Source organism: Triticum urartu, chromosome 2 (genome assembly GCF_003073215.2).
Source record: "Triticum urartu cultivar G1812 chromosome 2, Tu2.1, whole genome shotgun sequence".
NCBI lineage: Eukaryota > Viridiplantae > Streptophyta > Magnoliopsida > Poales > Poaceae > Triticum > Triticum urartu.
Window position 1 is genome coordinate 658,577,272 of NC_053023.1, and position 15,515 is coordinate 658,592,786.

Below are 15,515 nucleotides of genomic sequence, written 5' to 3' on the forward strand. Positions count from 1 at the left end.
TGGATGTTTGCTTGATGAGACGTAAGTATGGATCTTTTGAAATCATTCAAAAGGTTTTCAAAAATGAAGTAGAAGTTATTATAACAAGGAAATTATGTTTCTACAATTTGATTGCAGAAAGGAATATCTGAGTTACAAGTTTAGTGAATGTCTGATGAGTTGTGAAAAGAGTTTCATAACTTACACCTCCCGGAACACCACTATGAGTGGAATGTCTGTGAAGGTGTAATCAAACCATTTATGACATGGTAAGATCAAAGATGACATAAATAAATTTGCCATTATCACTTTTAAAGAGTAATGCTTTAGAGACTGCGACTTTTACACTGAAAAGAGCTCCATCAGGCTTGTTGAAATGACGACATGGTATGGTACGCCCAACCATGTTATATCTTTTCTTATCATTTGGAATATGGGGCTTTTGTAAAAGGTTAGAAACCTATTCCAAATCAGACAAGTGCTACTTTGTAAGTTATCCCAAGTCATTGGGTATTCCCCCACCACTATATCGAGGCAAAGAATTTTTGCCACAAAACAGTATGCTTTTAAAGAGAATAGTTCTTGCAAAAGGGTAAGTGGGAGGACAGTGCAACTCGATGAGATAACAAGTATCTTCGTCATCAGGTCAAAGGAAAGGAACCTTGGAAGTGATTCCAGAGTTTCCTACTGCGACTGATACGGAAGCCTCTACATGACATGTATGGACTTCGGTCGAACTTGCAGCTGAACAATGTAGGCAAAGCTCGTGCAAACCTCTCAGGTGCGCAAACGAGATATTGTTGTTAGACAACAGTATAATTATGATACATAGGGAAGTGTTGATGGGCCCTGACTCGGGAATTGGCTAAATGCCAATATAATCCTAGATAGTTTCCATAAATGATTCAGGATTTAAATCTTGATAAACCCTCCGAGAGACTTGGAGTCTAACAGATTGTAATGGGACTATAAACTGATATGGATAAAATGTTTTATCCATTAAGCTCGACTTGTTGCAATAACAAGTTCAGGGAGTTGACTACAATGAGATTGTCTCACGAAGCAATGCTTAAAATCGGTTCAGGTTAAACTAGCAATTAATACATATTTCAAAACGTGAGATATGAAACATGGATGACAAAAGAATTTCCATGAAATGGAAATACAACCTAGGACTTGTATGTGATACAATCCAAAGTATTTTGTCGGTCCAGAGGATGCTAGCTAGCTTTAGAGTTCCATCAATGGATAGAAGAGAGCAAAATGGAGTTGGAATCTTCGTTTTGATGGAATGTTCAAAGGGGTTTGACTTCATCAATGGGTAATGAAGATGCTTGTGGTTTCAAGAAAGTAAGTGGGAGCATAATAATATTTTTGAAAACCTTGTGTGCTTGACACACTGTTAATTGGAAATAAATTTCTTGACACAAACTAGGAATTCATTTGAAAATAGTTTTTCGATGAAATGCTTGGGCTAAATAGCCTTGATATTAGGCATAATGATCTATGGAGATAGATTTACCTAATAGGGCTGAGCAAAAATACATATTGACAAGATGCTAAAACCGTTTAGCACTAAGAACGACAAGGAGTGATTCTTGCCGAAGTCACATGGAAAGAGTTTTTGCAAGAATCAGTGTCCCAAAACACTGATGAGCAAAATACATGATGGAGATTCCACACACTCCTGTGTTTGGATTAGTCATGTATTCCATGGTATGTGATACGTCTCCAATTTATCTATAATTTTTTATTGTTCCATGCTATTATATATTTTGTTTTGGATGTTGAATGGGCTTTATTATACACTTTTATATTATTTTTGGGACTAACCTATTAACCCAAGGCCCAGTGCAAATTGCTGTTTTTTTGCCTATTTCAGTGTTTCGCAGAAAAGGAATATCAAACGGAGTCCAAATGGAATGAAACCATCGGGAGCATGATTTTTGGAACAAACGTGATCCAAAGGACTTGGAGTGGACGTCAAGAAATAACCGAGGAGGCCACGAGGCAGGGTCGCGCCTACCCCCCTCGTGGGCCCCTCGTGGCTCAACCGACCTACTTCTTCCTCCTATATATACTCATATACCCTGAAAACATCCAGGAGCACCACGAAACCCTATTTCCACCACTGCAACCTTCTGTACCCAAGAGATCCCATCTTGGGGCCTTTTCCAGAGCTCCGCCGGAGGGGGCATCGATCATGGAGGGCCTCTACATCAACTCCATGGCCCTTCGATGATGTGTGAGTAGTTTACTTCAGACCTTCGGGTCCATAGCTATTAGCTAGATGGCTTCTTCTCTCTCTTTGGATCTCAATACAAAGTTCTCCTTGATCTTCTTGGAGATCTATTCGATGTAACTCTTTTTGCGGTGTGTTTGTTGAGATCCGATGAATTGTGGGTTTATGATCAAGTCTATCTATGAAAAATATTTGATTCTTCTCTGAAATCTTTTATGTATGATTGGTTATCTTTGCAAGTCTCTTCGAATTATCAGTTTGGTTTGGCCTACTAGATTGATCTTTCTTGCAATGGGAGAAGTGCTTAGCTTTGGGTTCAATCTTGCGGTGCTTGATCCCAGTGTCAGAAAGGGAAACGGCACGTATTGTATTGTTGCCATCAAGGATAAAAAGATGGGGTTTATATCATATTGCTTGAGTTTATCCCTCTACATCATGTCATCTTACCTAATGCGTTACTCTGTTCTTATGAACTTAATACTCTAGATGCATGCTGGATAGCGGTCGATGTGTGGAGTAATAGTAGTAGATGCAGGCAGGAGTCGGTCTACTTGTCACGGACGTGATGCCTATATACATGATCATGCCTAGATATTCTCATAATTATTCGCTTTTCTATCAATTGCTTGACAGTAATTTGTCCACCCACCATAATACTTATGCTATCTTGAGAGAAATCACTAGTGAAACCTATGGCCCCCGGGTATATTCTCCATTATATTAGTCTTCCATCAACAATCTATTTCTATTAACTTTTATTTTGCAATCTTTTAATCTTTATCATAAAAATGCCAAAAATATTATCTTATCATCTCTATCAGATCTCACTCTCGTAAGTGTCCGTGAAGGGACTGACAACCCCTTTACTGCGTTGCTTGCGAGGTTCTTATTTGTATGTGTAGGTATGAGGGACTTGCGTGTGGCCTCCTACTGGATTGATACCTTGGTTCTCAAAAACTGAGGGAAATACTTACGCTACCACTACAAAAAATACACTTCCGTGATGATACGTGTTTGTCACAGTAGGTCGCTTTTTTTGTCATGCATGTGCATCCATGACAAATTTATGACAGAATCAAGATAGTCATACCTGTGCTGTCGTAGAAGTGTTCCATGACATTACCAAAATTATCATCACGGAAGTGTCCACTTCCATGATGATAAATCGCGCGTCACAGAAGTGCTTTCGTCAAGGGTGACCGACACGTGGCATCCACCGTAACGGAACACCGTTAAGCTATCGGGTCGGGTTTTGGATCCGATAACCCGTTAATAGCCCCAACCAATGGGGATTTTCCACGTGTAAAATCATCATTGGCTAGAGGAAACACGTGTTGGCTCATCGTCAGGACAGATGTCATCCACTCACTGGACAAAAGGCGCCTATGATACGTCGACACGTGGCACGGCCCAACAAGTTTAAATGGGCCACCCCAACTAGAGGCCCACAAGATTTTGCGGACCATAATGGGCCGGCCCAGCTAAAGGGCCACGAAATTTTGCGGACCATAATGGGCTGGCCCAGCTAAAGGCCCACAAGATTTTGCGGGCCATAATGGGCCGGCCCAGGTAAAGGCCCACAAGATTTTTTTGTGCCATAATGGGCTGGCCCAGGTAAAGGCCCACAAGATTCTTGCGGGTCATAATGGGCCGGCCTAGCTAAAGGCCCACGAGATTTCGCCGACATTAATGGGCCGGCCCAGCTGTAGGCCCACAAGATTTTGAGGACCCTAGTAGGCCGACCCATTAACTGGCTGCCATGTTTTGGGCCAAATGCCGGCCCATATTTGATCCGGTCCATTAATGTCCTGCCACGCTCCGGGCCTAATAGTGGCCCATATGAGATCCGGCCCGTTAAAAGCCTACCACGTTCTGGGCCAAATTACGGCCGAGATCAGGTCCGGCCCTTTAAGAGGCTTTGGGCTCAATTATGGCCCATATCAGATTCGGCCCGTCAACTGGACACTATGCTTTTGGGCCCACTTGCTAAAGGCCCACTTAGTAATTCGGCCTGATTTTAGTTTTGGCGTGTTAAGGGCCCGTTTAACATTTCAGCCCTATATTAATTTCAGCCTGTTAAAAGCCCGTCATATAGTTGGGCCTAATTACTTCCCGGTTTGCATCTGGCCTGCTCGCAGCCGATATCTAATTGGGTCAAACAAGGACCCAGACAATTTTGGCCTGTTAAAAGCCCGTGATTTGATTCTCACAATCATGGGCCGGGGTTCATTTCGGGCTGCTGCGTAACTAGTAGGAATTAAGAACAAACCTACTCCATACAATAAAGAAATTACGGCATAGTAACTAAGAATAAACCTACACTACACAATAAAGGATTTAAGGTATATTACATCCACTGGGCATCAAAGTTCGCCACCAGTGATCATAAAGCGCAACGAAGAAGCAGACTACAAAAACTGGGCACCATTGCAGCGTAACAAAATAATACTGAACCGAGACCACTTCCAAGACAGTTCAAGAAAGGTTAGCCTTGCGGGGGAACTGATGCGCAAGCTGCTGAGCAAGGCTGTGAGACCGGCCTAGCATGTCGGTCATAGCTTCCAGGTGTAGCTGTTTAGCGATGAGGTTCTCATTGGTGTTCTCCGCAATCTTTCTTAGAGATAGGACTTCAAGTCAAAGTTGACTTGCAAAATGCCTTTCTGCTAGAACTTGGGACTGAAGAAGTCGAACTGATTCAGACAACGAATTCTGTGAGCTTGTCTGGCTGTTATTCTCAAGTAACTTGAACACTGCATCAAGACAAGACTTTGGGGTTGTCTCGCTATCTTCAAGATGTTTTGCCTTCTTTGCTGCAATATATGTTGGGTTTGTCTCACAGCCTTCAGCAGACTTGTGCATGCCATCAGGCATATCACCCTGAAACAAAGCAGAGAGATGACAGGTTTTGCACGTGTATAAACAAAGATGATAACTGTTATGTCAATTCTATCCAATTTCAAATTAGAAAATAAAGAGTATGTTCAAAATATCAATAGCATAATTTGGCATTATTCATAATGCGGGGAGCTTCACCTAACTACTGGATTATCATGTCAACATAACAAGCATAGATGAAGGGCAAAGAAAATCATTGTATCTATTTTGGACAATGTGCATGGCATATTGTTCATATCACCAGCCACATCAGTAAGATAAAACAGGAGATGACAAGGTGCAAACGTGGGCTGCTTCACCACACACTGGATTATAGATCCACAAAAACAAGCATACATATAGGGAGTATTAAGTAATCTGCATGGTATGAATAAGGAATTTGGTTTTACAAGTAAAACTTAGAACTTACGGTTCTTACGAACATGCATTTTGGTAGAAACAGCAAACTAAACAGCAGTAAACGATAGGGAGTATGAGCAAATTAAACAGCAGTTGAGGATAAAGGCTTTAGAAGGACTCACTTACATTAACAGTTAACACCGGCTTTATAATGCCCTTCTCCATGGCAAGGGAAGGATAACTCAAGAATTTCAGCACAAAATCTTCTTCATAAGCATTGCCTGTACTCTACATTTTGTAAAGAGTAATTATAGATATGATAATACTGGAAGGGATAGAGGATAATGAAGATAAGATGCAGATTGATGCTACATAATCAACTACCAATCCCTGGAAGTACAAGCATTACAGGACAAAATGTACTGACAAGAGCAATGAGCTACACTTCTGCACTGACATTGTCTGTGTATTCTACTTGTTGGTAAGATTAAATATAGATCTGATCTTTTTTAGTAAATGGTGGGCGAGGGAGATAAGATGCAGAATGCTACAAAATGAACCAATCCCTCTTCCCATAATACAAGAGTGTTTTGAACACTGATGTACTGTACAACACGTTCTTATATTTTGGGACGGAGGGAGTAGCTGTTAATGTAAGTACAGTGACAGACCATGTTCAATCCATACAAGAGGACTGCAGAGCTAAACCTCTTCAAAAGCATTGGGTTGATTCTAAATTTATGTAAGAGTCCATACAGATCTTATAATGTCCACCAAATGGACGATTACGAGGCTAACATGTGCAGTGATGCTACATAATCAAACAGCTATGATAGTAAGTATGGTCATACAGGGCAAGAGGTACTCACAAGAGCAATGCAGTGTGCAGTATAGTTGCGAGATTCTGTGGTCCTTTGAGAACGAATGTTCTTCTGCTAACAGTTTTCATACAAGTGAGACATTAAGGCAAATGCAGAAATGTAGTTCAAATTGTGATGTGATATCATAGACAGTACCTTACGCTGCAGCCGAGACCAATGTGTAACAAGATTATTCTAGTCACCGTCGGATAATTGTAGCACTGGAGACTTTACAGAAATTTTGTTCAAAGGCTTGCCATCGAAGTGCGCTTGCCTCAGGCAGGAATGATACTTCATCAACGAGTGCTTGAAAAGCGCAACCAACCCTTTCTTGTCATCACAATCCAGTTTGCACCTCGCCTATTTAAAAGAATGAAATCTTGTGTCTTCTGTCAGCAGAAACATATGCAGTAATGACCATGAATAACATCAGTACATTACTTACGCGTAAGTTGCGGAGGAAGACTGGAAATTGTTGTGTCTGCGGTATAATCTTTCCATGAAGGAAAGATGCGCACAAAGTTCCTGACAACAACATAAGCTTCGTCTTCTAAACTGGGAAGAAATGGAACATGGGTCCTGTTTGCTGCAATTGGGGCTCTCTCTGGTTCGAAAAGGGATTTGACAACTGGATTTGGTGTACTCTTTGCTGGAATGGGGGTTTTGCGTCGTACAGCTGGTGCTATGTCAACCAGCATAATCATACTGTTTGCTGCAGTTGGGGTCTGCTGAGTTGGGGCATCAGAAATGACCAGTGTAGTAGGGCTAGAGTCTGCTAGAGTTGGGGTATTTTGTGGGTCAGGTGATATTGTAACTACACCTAATGGGCTATTTGATTTATCAGGTGCCGCTACCTTTTCCAAATACTTTGCTTGTGCTCCTCCACAATCAGCAATCGCCCTCTTACTTTTGAACGTCTGATACACAAGAACATCATTTGAATGGATAAATATGGTATGATCATAGATGGAATATGTACTGAAAATGGATAGGCAGGGCGTATTCACATACACGATGTGTAAACTAAGCTAATGGAAGTTCAACAAAGTAGAAGCAATGCAAAGCATCAGTTGCAAGATATGTGCGAGCAATGTAACCTTGGAAAGTTAGAGCAAGTACCTTGATGGGTGAATAAGATAGGGCATCTTCCTCTGACTCCTCCACTAGGGAGCTACATTGACTTAGGTCTCCCTCTAGCTCAGAATCACTGTTAGGATCATATTCTGAGCATGAATCTGTAGGTGGAGATTTTTTTGCATTGCATTGCATCCAGACTTGATTTCAGTCCCTTAATGCCAAGTTTGACAGCCATGGCATTGTTCTGCTTTATTCTTTTCATGCGCACAAGCTCATAATCATTATGATGCTGTTCAGAATCTGAGATTCATGAAAACATAAAAAGTAGTCAGATTATCTATGGAATGCATTGCGGTTTCAACTCGGAGAGTGTCTCCCTATAAACCCCTGCATATGCAAAGTTCACCTCCCCAACCGTGCTGACCAGACCACACACAGAGATACACACCCGAGCGGCGAACATGCATTTTCGAAACTAATTTAGGAACATTTAGTTGACCAATTAAACAACTCTGTTTTAATAATATCAGATTCGTATTTGAACAACTAAGCTTGTTTAGCTTGATGGGTGGAGCAGTGTTATTATGACACGAAGCATGTATTCTGATCGTATAGTGATCATAAAAGGGGGAAACTCTAAGCATATATATTTTTAGCAAAAGAGGGTTTCCCCTCTGATTTCTATTAAAGAAACCACCACGGAACCAACATGATCAATTAAACCCTAAGCATGATCAATTAAACCGTATTATGGTTGTGCCATGGCAGATTTGAAGCTGCAAACCGGAGAAATGATATTTAGCATCCATTGTTTGCTTCGAACTAAGAACTAAATTCTAAGAGCTAAAAAGAAAGTAGAGTAACCAAGTTAAGATCTATTTTCTGGTTGAGATCAAAAAGTTGAGGAGATATGAAGTACCACCTCTCTTGCGGCGTCGTGTAGGCATCGGGGGTGGGATGGCTGTCGGTGGCGTTGAAGCAGATCTGCGATGGTAGACGGGTGCATCGGGGGATAAGTCGCGTTGCGGTGGAAGAGAAGGTCGTGTGAGCGGCCCTGACAAAGAGGACAACGACGCCGATGAAGCGAGAGGATGCGATGCAAGGCTATTGGTCCGTCGCCGTGGATGAGAAATGTCCATCTCTAGCAGTGGACGACGCGGTCTTGGTAGGCGCTCCGGCATGGTGGAGGACGGTGACGATGGATGTGGTGGAGGACGGCCGCGATGGATGGGGTGGCGGACGGAGGCTGGTGTGGGAATGGGGTGTTCTAGCGCGGAGGTGTATGAATGGGAAAATGGAGGGAGAGGTACGGGGAACCATGTTTTTGGGACGCGCCTGTCTGAAATATGGGAAAGTTACGAACTTATCCCCCGTTTCAAATTTGGACGTCTCGTCGGTTGGGGATAGGACGGTAATCTCGCATCTCCCAAATATTTTTCGGTAACTATTTCGGACGAGGAGAGGATGTTTTGCCGCCCACGGTTCGCGCCCACGGTATATGAACGGGGCTGACAGGTAGGGCGGTTGTGTCATGTCTGATGGAAGTTACACATCTACCCCTATTTAAAATATTAGCCTACATCTATTTCGGACGAGGAGAGGGTGTTTTGCCGCCCACCGTGTATGAATGGGGAATGGAGGGAGAAACAGAGGTCTTTCAGACGAGCTTGAATCAAATGAGTTTTGCCGCCCATGTTTGACGCCCACCGTGTCGCAATGGGCTCAGAGGCGGTCGTGTCACGTCTAATTGAAGTTACTAACCTACCCCTATTGAGAGCAGTGGAAATCGGGCGGATGGATTGTCCGTGTAATGGCTAGACAATAATTTCCATCTCCCAAACACTTGGCTTCGAGCAGCCGATGTGGGAGTGGACATTTTTCTGTTTCTTTCGAATTTTGGGACAATAAGCATCCACATTTACCCTGGCAACTAAATTCGTATCCATTTTGTATTCCTATATGAATCTTTATAAATCATTCTATGTGTTTTTATATATCTTCAAAAGGACGACAAAGATGTATTTCATTGTCATATATGAATATGGTTTACAAATGCCGATACTCAAATTCAGAAACTAGAATCCAGTTTAAGGTGAATTCGAATATTTGGAACACTTCATGTCCAACTCAAATGTCACACGTAGCATAATGTGTACTCCCATTTAGATATGTACACAAGTGATGTATCAAGATTCAAATACCGAGTCAATCAACCAAGAATGTATGGAACTAACAGACATATAAACACTTATAGAGTATATGGATCAATAATATCAACTAACATACATAAGCCAGGCCGCTGTACTTTTTTTTGGCTACAACAGCATCCTTTTTAGCCAGCATCTTGGCCCTTTCCGATGCGTGCCACTTATGGTCCATCTATAATACTATTGCTGAATGCACATTCAGCCCCGATTGGCATATTTGTAGGTCTGGCACATCAATCCAAATGAAATGTCTCCGAGTCTTATCAATTAATACAGACTTGTGCTCAAATAAAATTACAAACAAAAAAACAAAAAAAAACAATTATTACATGATCTCTAAAACAAATGGTTTGATTGATTACATGAACAGACAACACAAAGGTTATTCAACTATGGAAAGAACATTTCACCTATGATTTACCAAGTAGGAATTTAATTTCCTTTTTTCCTTCAGGACCTTAACAATCTGGTCAGTCTCAGCTTGCTTCGTTTTGAAATCCACCAAATATTTAATGGTTGTCTTGAGTACTGCTTGTGATTGTGCTATTTGCTTCCTCAACATGTCAACTTCATCTCTAAGTGCAGAAGCAGAATCTTTTTCTACCACTAGTTTAGCCTCTAGAGCATCAGCAGTTGGCAATTCATAATGCATGATTGGGCCGGTGCCACTGCTGTGGGATGATGCAACGTCCATGGGGACCTCGCTCTTTGATCTTGGGCTAACCTGTTTTGCCATTAAAGTTCCGGTTGGATTCAGAAAAGTTGAAGTTAGCAAAACATCTCAACTGGGAGTTATAACAGCAAACCAGTTAAACAAACAAGGAATTAAAGAGTTTCAATTGGATGCTGAAAAGTAGTTGTTAACATCATTGTAAACCGCTGTTGCAGCAGCAAAGCAGTTAAACAAACAAGTAGATATTTAAGTTAAGGCAAACAGGTAATTCTTAACAGTAAGTATCAAACACATAGATAGGTGCAGTCTACAATATGATTAACAGGTTGTGCCATTATGTAATCAGTAGCAAACTAAATTAAGCCAAGCAACGCAATTGAACAATTTTGCAATAAGTGGCTAACTAAAATTCCGAGAAGCAGGTAACTGAACTTACGCTAGTTCTTTATACAGGCACACTGCAACTTCTTTTTCGCTTACAAGGTTGTACGAAGGAGTCCATGGCAGCAATTGCTTGGATACGCAGTCCCAATACTTCTTTCTTCCCACACTGCATGGGTAAGTCGAATGGTTAATCTGGTAAGATGGTGCATCCTTGATATGTTATATGAGGACGTGTAGTCAGACTAGTTGTAGCCAAACACATCACATTGGCTTTTACTGTATATTTCATGCGATTACTTTTGGCATATCGAGATCTAAGCAATCTACAATAGGATGAAAAGACTGGCATCCTTCACATTATTGGCGAACTCAGTTCATAGAAACAAGAAATTCAACTATTCTGTGGGTAAATCAAAAGCGTCACTGGAATATTTTTCACTATCCAATCATACACGCAAAAAGGGGCGACGCCACCATAGGGGCTGGTATGGGCGGCCGCCTCAGGTGGCTGGAAAGTGTGCACCTAGTTTGAGTCGTCCAGGTTGGCCCATGTTAGTTTTGTTCGTCCCAACGCACGAGTAGACAATGTAAAAAATGAAGAAAAATGTTTCAATCTGGATGGACCAATAACATAAGTGCAAGGCAGGCCCTATAGCAGGCTCGCGGCCCAAACGAGCGCCTCCCATATCGATCGACAGCAGGAAAAATCCCAATTCATTTGCTCCAACCTCCAGTCTGGTTCGCTCCTAACCTAGCCGTCGCTGGACAGACCGACACAGCACTTCCTCACGCCCTCGTTGGAGGGCGGTTGCCGGGCTTCAAGCGAACGGAAGGACAAGAAGATGAAGATCCAACCCTGGGTGTAGCCTGCATGGGAGGCAGCGGCGGCAGCACGGGCATGGCATCGAGCTTGCGCAAACGGACAGTCGCAGCTTGCAAGAGTAGCATGCGCAACGAGCAGGTACATCACATCCCTGATTATATCTAATTCAACTCTTCAATTTCTGGCCAATAGTTAAACCTGACGGTGTTGTAAAACTGCTTGTATGTAGGGAATCTATGAGAAAATGAAATCAATTTCTACTTATTTTATAACTCCCCCAATCAATACTGAACTGTCTGAATCTGATATATCTAATCAAGTTTCTGGTGCAAACATACAAGCTCATGTTGTTCTTGAGCCTGAAGTGTCTAATGAACAGACTGCTAATGAAGGATTTGATGCAAACATTTTACATGCTCCTGGTGATGAACATATAGTGTCTAATGAGGGATCTAATGCAAGTATTTTGCAAGCTCATTGAAGGATTTAGTGTCTACTAGGACAAGTGCCCATGTGTTGCACCGGGCGATAAAATTAATAGAACCTGCTCAGCATGCCATTCCACAACACTTCACACATCCAATTTTGACAAACATCAGAAATAAGGTAACCCTGAGTATCCTTTCCCCTCCATGAAGTGTGAATGTGAAGAAACCTCCCTAACATCGTTCATCGGGATGTACTGCAGCTCCGCACTTTCCTCTCACACTTTCATCTGATGACAAAGTAGTGATGCACAGAATAGTCGTTCACTCTTTTGTTGTTGTTCAGAATAACACGATTTCTTTTTTTATGTATTTTTTGCAATTTTTTAGAACATTATTTGAAAATTTTAAATCATTTTTTATGACTAACATGTTTGATTTTGAAAATTATATTTCATTTGTAATTGTTTTTACTCTATTTGGGCTTGCCCCAAACATAAAGACTTGGCCTACACAACACACACGCTCTCAGAAAAAGAATACACCTTTCTGATGAGACTAGAAGTGCATGCACTATCTCTCTTCCGGTTCCTCATCTCACTATCCTAGTAAATGTCACCACCGGCCGCCTTTCCCAACCGCCGGCCGCCCACTCACGCGGCACTCTCCACTGGTGTAGATTCGCCATTTTCTTTTGTGTTAATCCCCGACTACGCTTTGCCATGCCGCCTCGCCATTGCGATCAACGCCGTCCCTTCGTGTTTCTGGTGTGGTGTCGACCTGGACAATGGCGCAACTTTCTCCGGTTGTCGTTCCTCGTTGCCGTCTATGAGGTCCTGCCTCTTTGGGTGCTCCGCGTCTGCGCCCGTGGCGGGCCAGTTGGAGCTTGGCTTAGTCACACACTACGGCCTACGATTTCTGACTAGTTAGTCCCGGCTTCCACTCAGCTCTCAATATAAAAAGCTACTCTTCTTATCAAACTATCTATGTCAAATTAACATAAAATAAATAAGAAGGCAGTACCAGGAGCACTATATGTCACACAAAATTAATAGAACCTGTAGAAAAAAAGAAGTGTAATATACAACACATACTACATAATCAGGATCGTCTTTTCATGGTTACTACTTGCTTGCATCAATTTAAATTGCTACTTGCTGCAAGCTAGATTCACAAAGAGCATTACTCTCTCAACAGTACTACTGAGTTTAATTTGTCACCAATGAAATAGTACTGCTGAGTTCTCAGAGTGTAGGGCTCAGGATTTAGGTAAAACAAAATGAGAATTGGGAACTAATTTATCAAACAACAACTCGGGGTAATTTCCTCAAATACTTCTGACTTGTTCACTGATTAGGGGTGAGATGATCCATGACGCATGTCAAATACTATGTCCTCATGATACAGTGAACTACCAAAAACTTCATAAAGCACCTGAGAAATAAATTAATAGTACATACTTCTTTTAAATTAGGACATGAGTAACATGTAACCGTTGTGCCTCCAAAAACTATATGTATCAAAGATCTGCACTAATTCATCCACTCTTGCAAGCACTTGTGAGTACTCACCTATCATACCTAGTTACCTACAAGCATCTACATGATCACCAACTATACAGATATGAGTTTGGAATTTTGGGCTACTTGGTAGTGTAGTGTGTGCTAACCAAATACAAAATTAAGATGATATGATGGATACTCTGTTCTGGTCACCAATCTATATCACTGTCAGGTATTGCATGTTCTATCCACCAATGTACAATATACTATTAGGCCTGTAGATAAACCATGAATGTATGCAAAAAATGCATCTACTAAGGTTACATGCATGTCATAAGTAGTTATATCTAAACTCATTTCTTTCCCCTAGGAAAAATGTAAGTTATATATTAAATCCAAAGGGATAAACTGTAAGAAGCAACTCTTGCATAATTCTCGATTCCCTAGAAAAAACAACATACAACAGTTGCTAATGTTACTGTCAGTCATACACATGAATGTATCTCTAATGCATAGCACTATAATTCAGAACCTTTAATCTCTGTCCTGGAGGATATGTTGCTTGGCATGGATCTGGGTGTCTCTAGTAAGAACCAATGCTGCCAATAAATATGTCCAAAGAGATGAACTGTAGGTTACCAAAGCAGCCAAAGCGAGTTGGGGAGGAAGAGAGGTTGCAGACATATTTGAAGCAACAAACTGGCCCCGGAAAGTAAGGAGAAGGATCACTCTACGATGGGGCACTTGGTAGCTGAAGTTCGTGAGCTACCTACTTACTGGGAGTAAGGAGTTTTCTATTATTCTGCTTAAAAGAGAACAAAATAGATGTGCTGATGCATTCGAAAATTTCTCAAGGGTGAGTCACTGTGCTGATATGTGGCTAGAGGGTCTTCCTATTGTTGTAACTGAATTCTTAGCAGCTGATTGTACATCTATCACTGAGAAGTAATACTCCTTTTTCCACCTCAAAGAAAAACATCACCAGCAACGCACTTGCAAACTGCAATAAACAAATTCGCTTAGGTTCAGAGTTTACAATCTACACCAGCTCATGTGATTCTCAGATCCTGGCCTAATTGGTCAAACCACATCATAGGTTTGACAACAAACTGGTCTCTGCACAAACTGACGATAAAAGCAAGAAGAACAAAAAAATTAGTAATGATGGTCGAAGGTTGATAGGAAAACTGCAGCAGACTTCCATTACCATTACAACCCCTCAATACCCCAAGTTAAGTATAAGTTTTCTATGAAAGAGTAATAATATGAAGATAGTAGCAGAATAGATATCCTTTTTTCGATAAAGAGTAGAATAGATATCCTGGTAATAACATCTCAATATATGTCTTTATTGATATATATAGGTCATGTGACATGCAACATTCTACACCAAGTCTAACATCAAGATAACCTCTCATGGGCACAATTAACTCACTAAATCCTCTTGAATTTATTATCTGTAGTTTTGTACATAATCAAAAAGAGTCTTTCTTAAGGACTGCAAAAATAGACTATTATCTTTTCACCTCATTCAAGATATAGTATGGTGCATGACTAACAGGGCTTCCCAATAGTGAGCCTGATAAAGACACATACTAAAGGAAATTTGCAGTGTGAAAGATATGCTTAATCTTAACATGGGCTCCACTTGTCCGGGAACATATGTAGGTGCATATTCCTAAAATGAGTTATATATAATGATACAGACATGGATCTATTTTAGGGGAAATTCACGCCAGTCTCCATTGATCACAAGTAAGTGCAGATTGCGATGTAAATGACCAGCACTGCTATCTAAGTGGATATTGGAGCTTTGTTCTTTGACTCCCACCCGAACAAAAACTGATAATTTGGATTGTACAGTAGGTTTCAATGAGACAGATTTCGACAATAACTGAGTATATATGTCTATAAGTTGAAGAGTATCAGACCTCAACATGGCAATGGACTTACAAATTTCATCTTTTTGAGCTCCTGCCTTCGATTTTTTTGACGCATCCTGCAGAAAGAAAATGGACCAACATTTCAAAGATGAACTGAAAAGGATGAACATAATTCAGCAGAGATGGATGTGGCAAATTTGAGCATCCTGCTGGCTTCTCTTCCTGG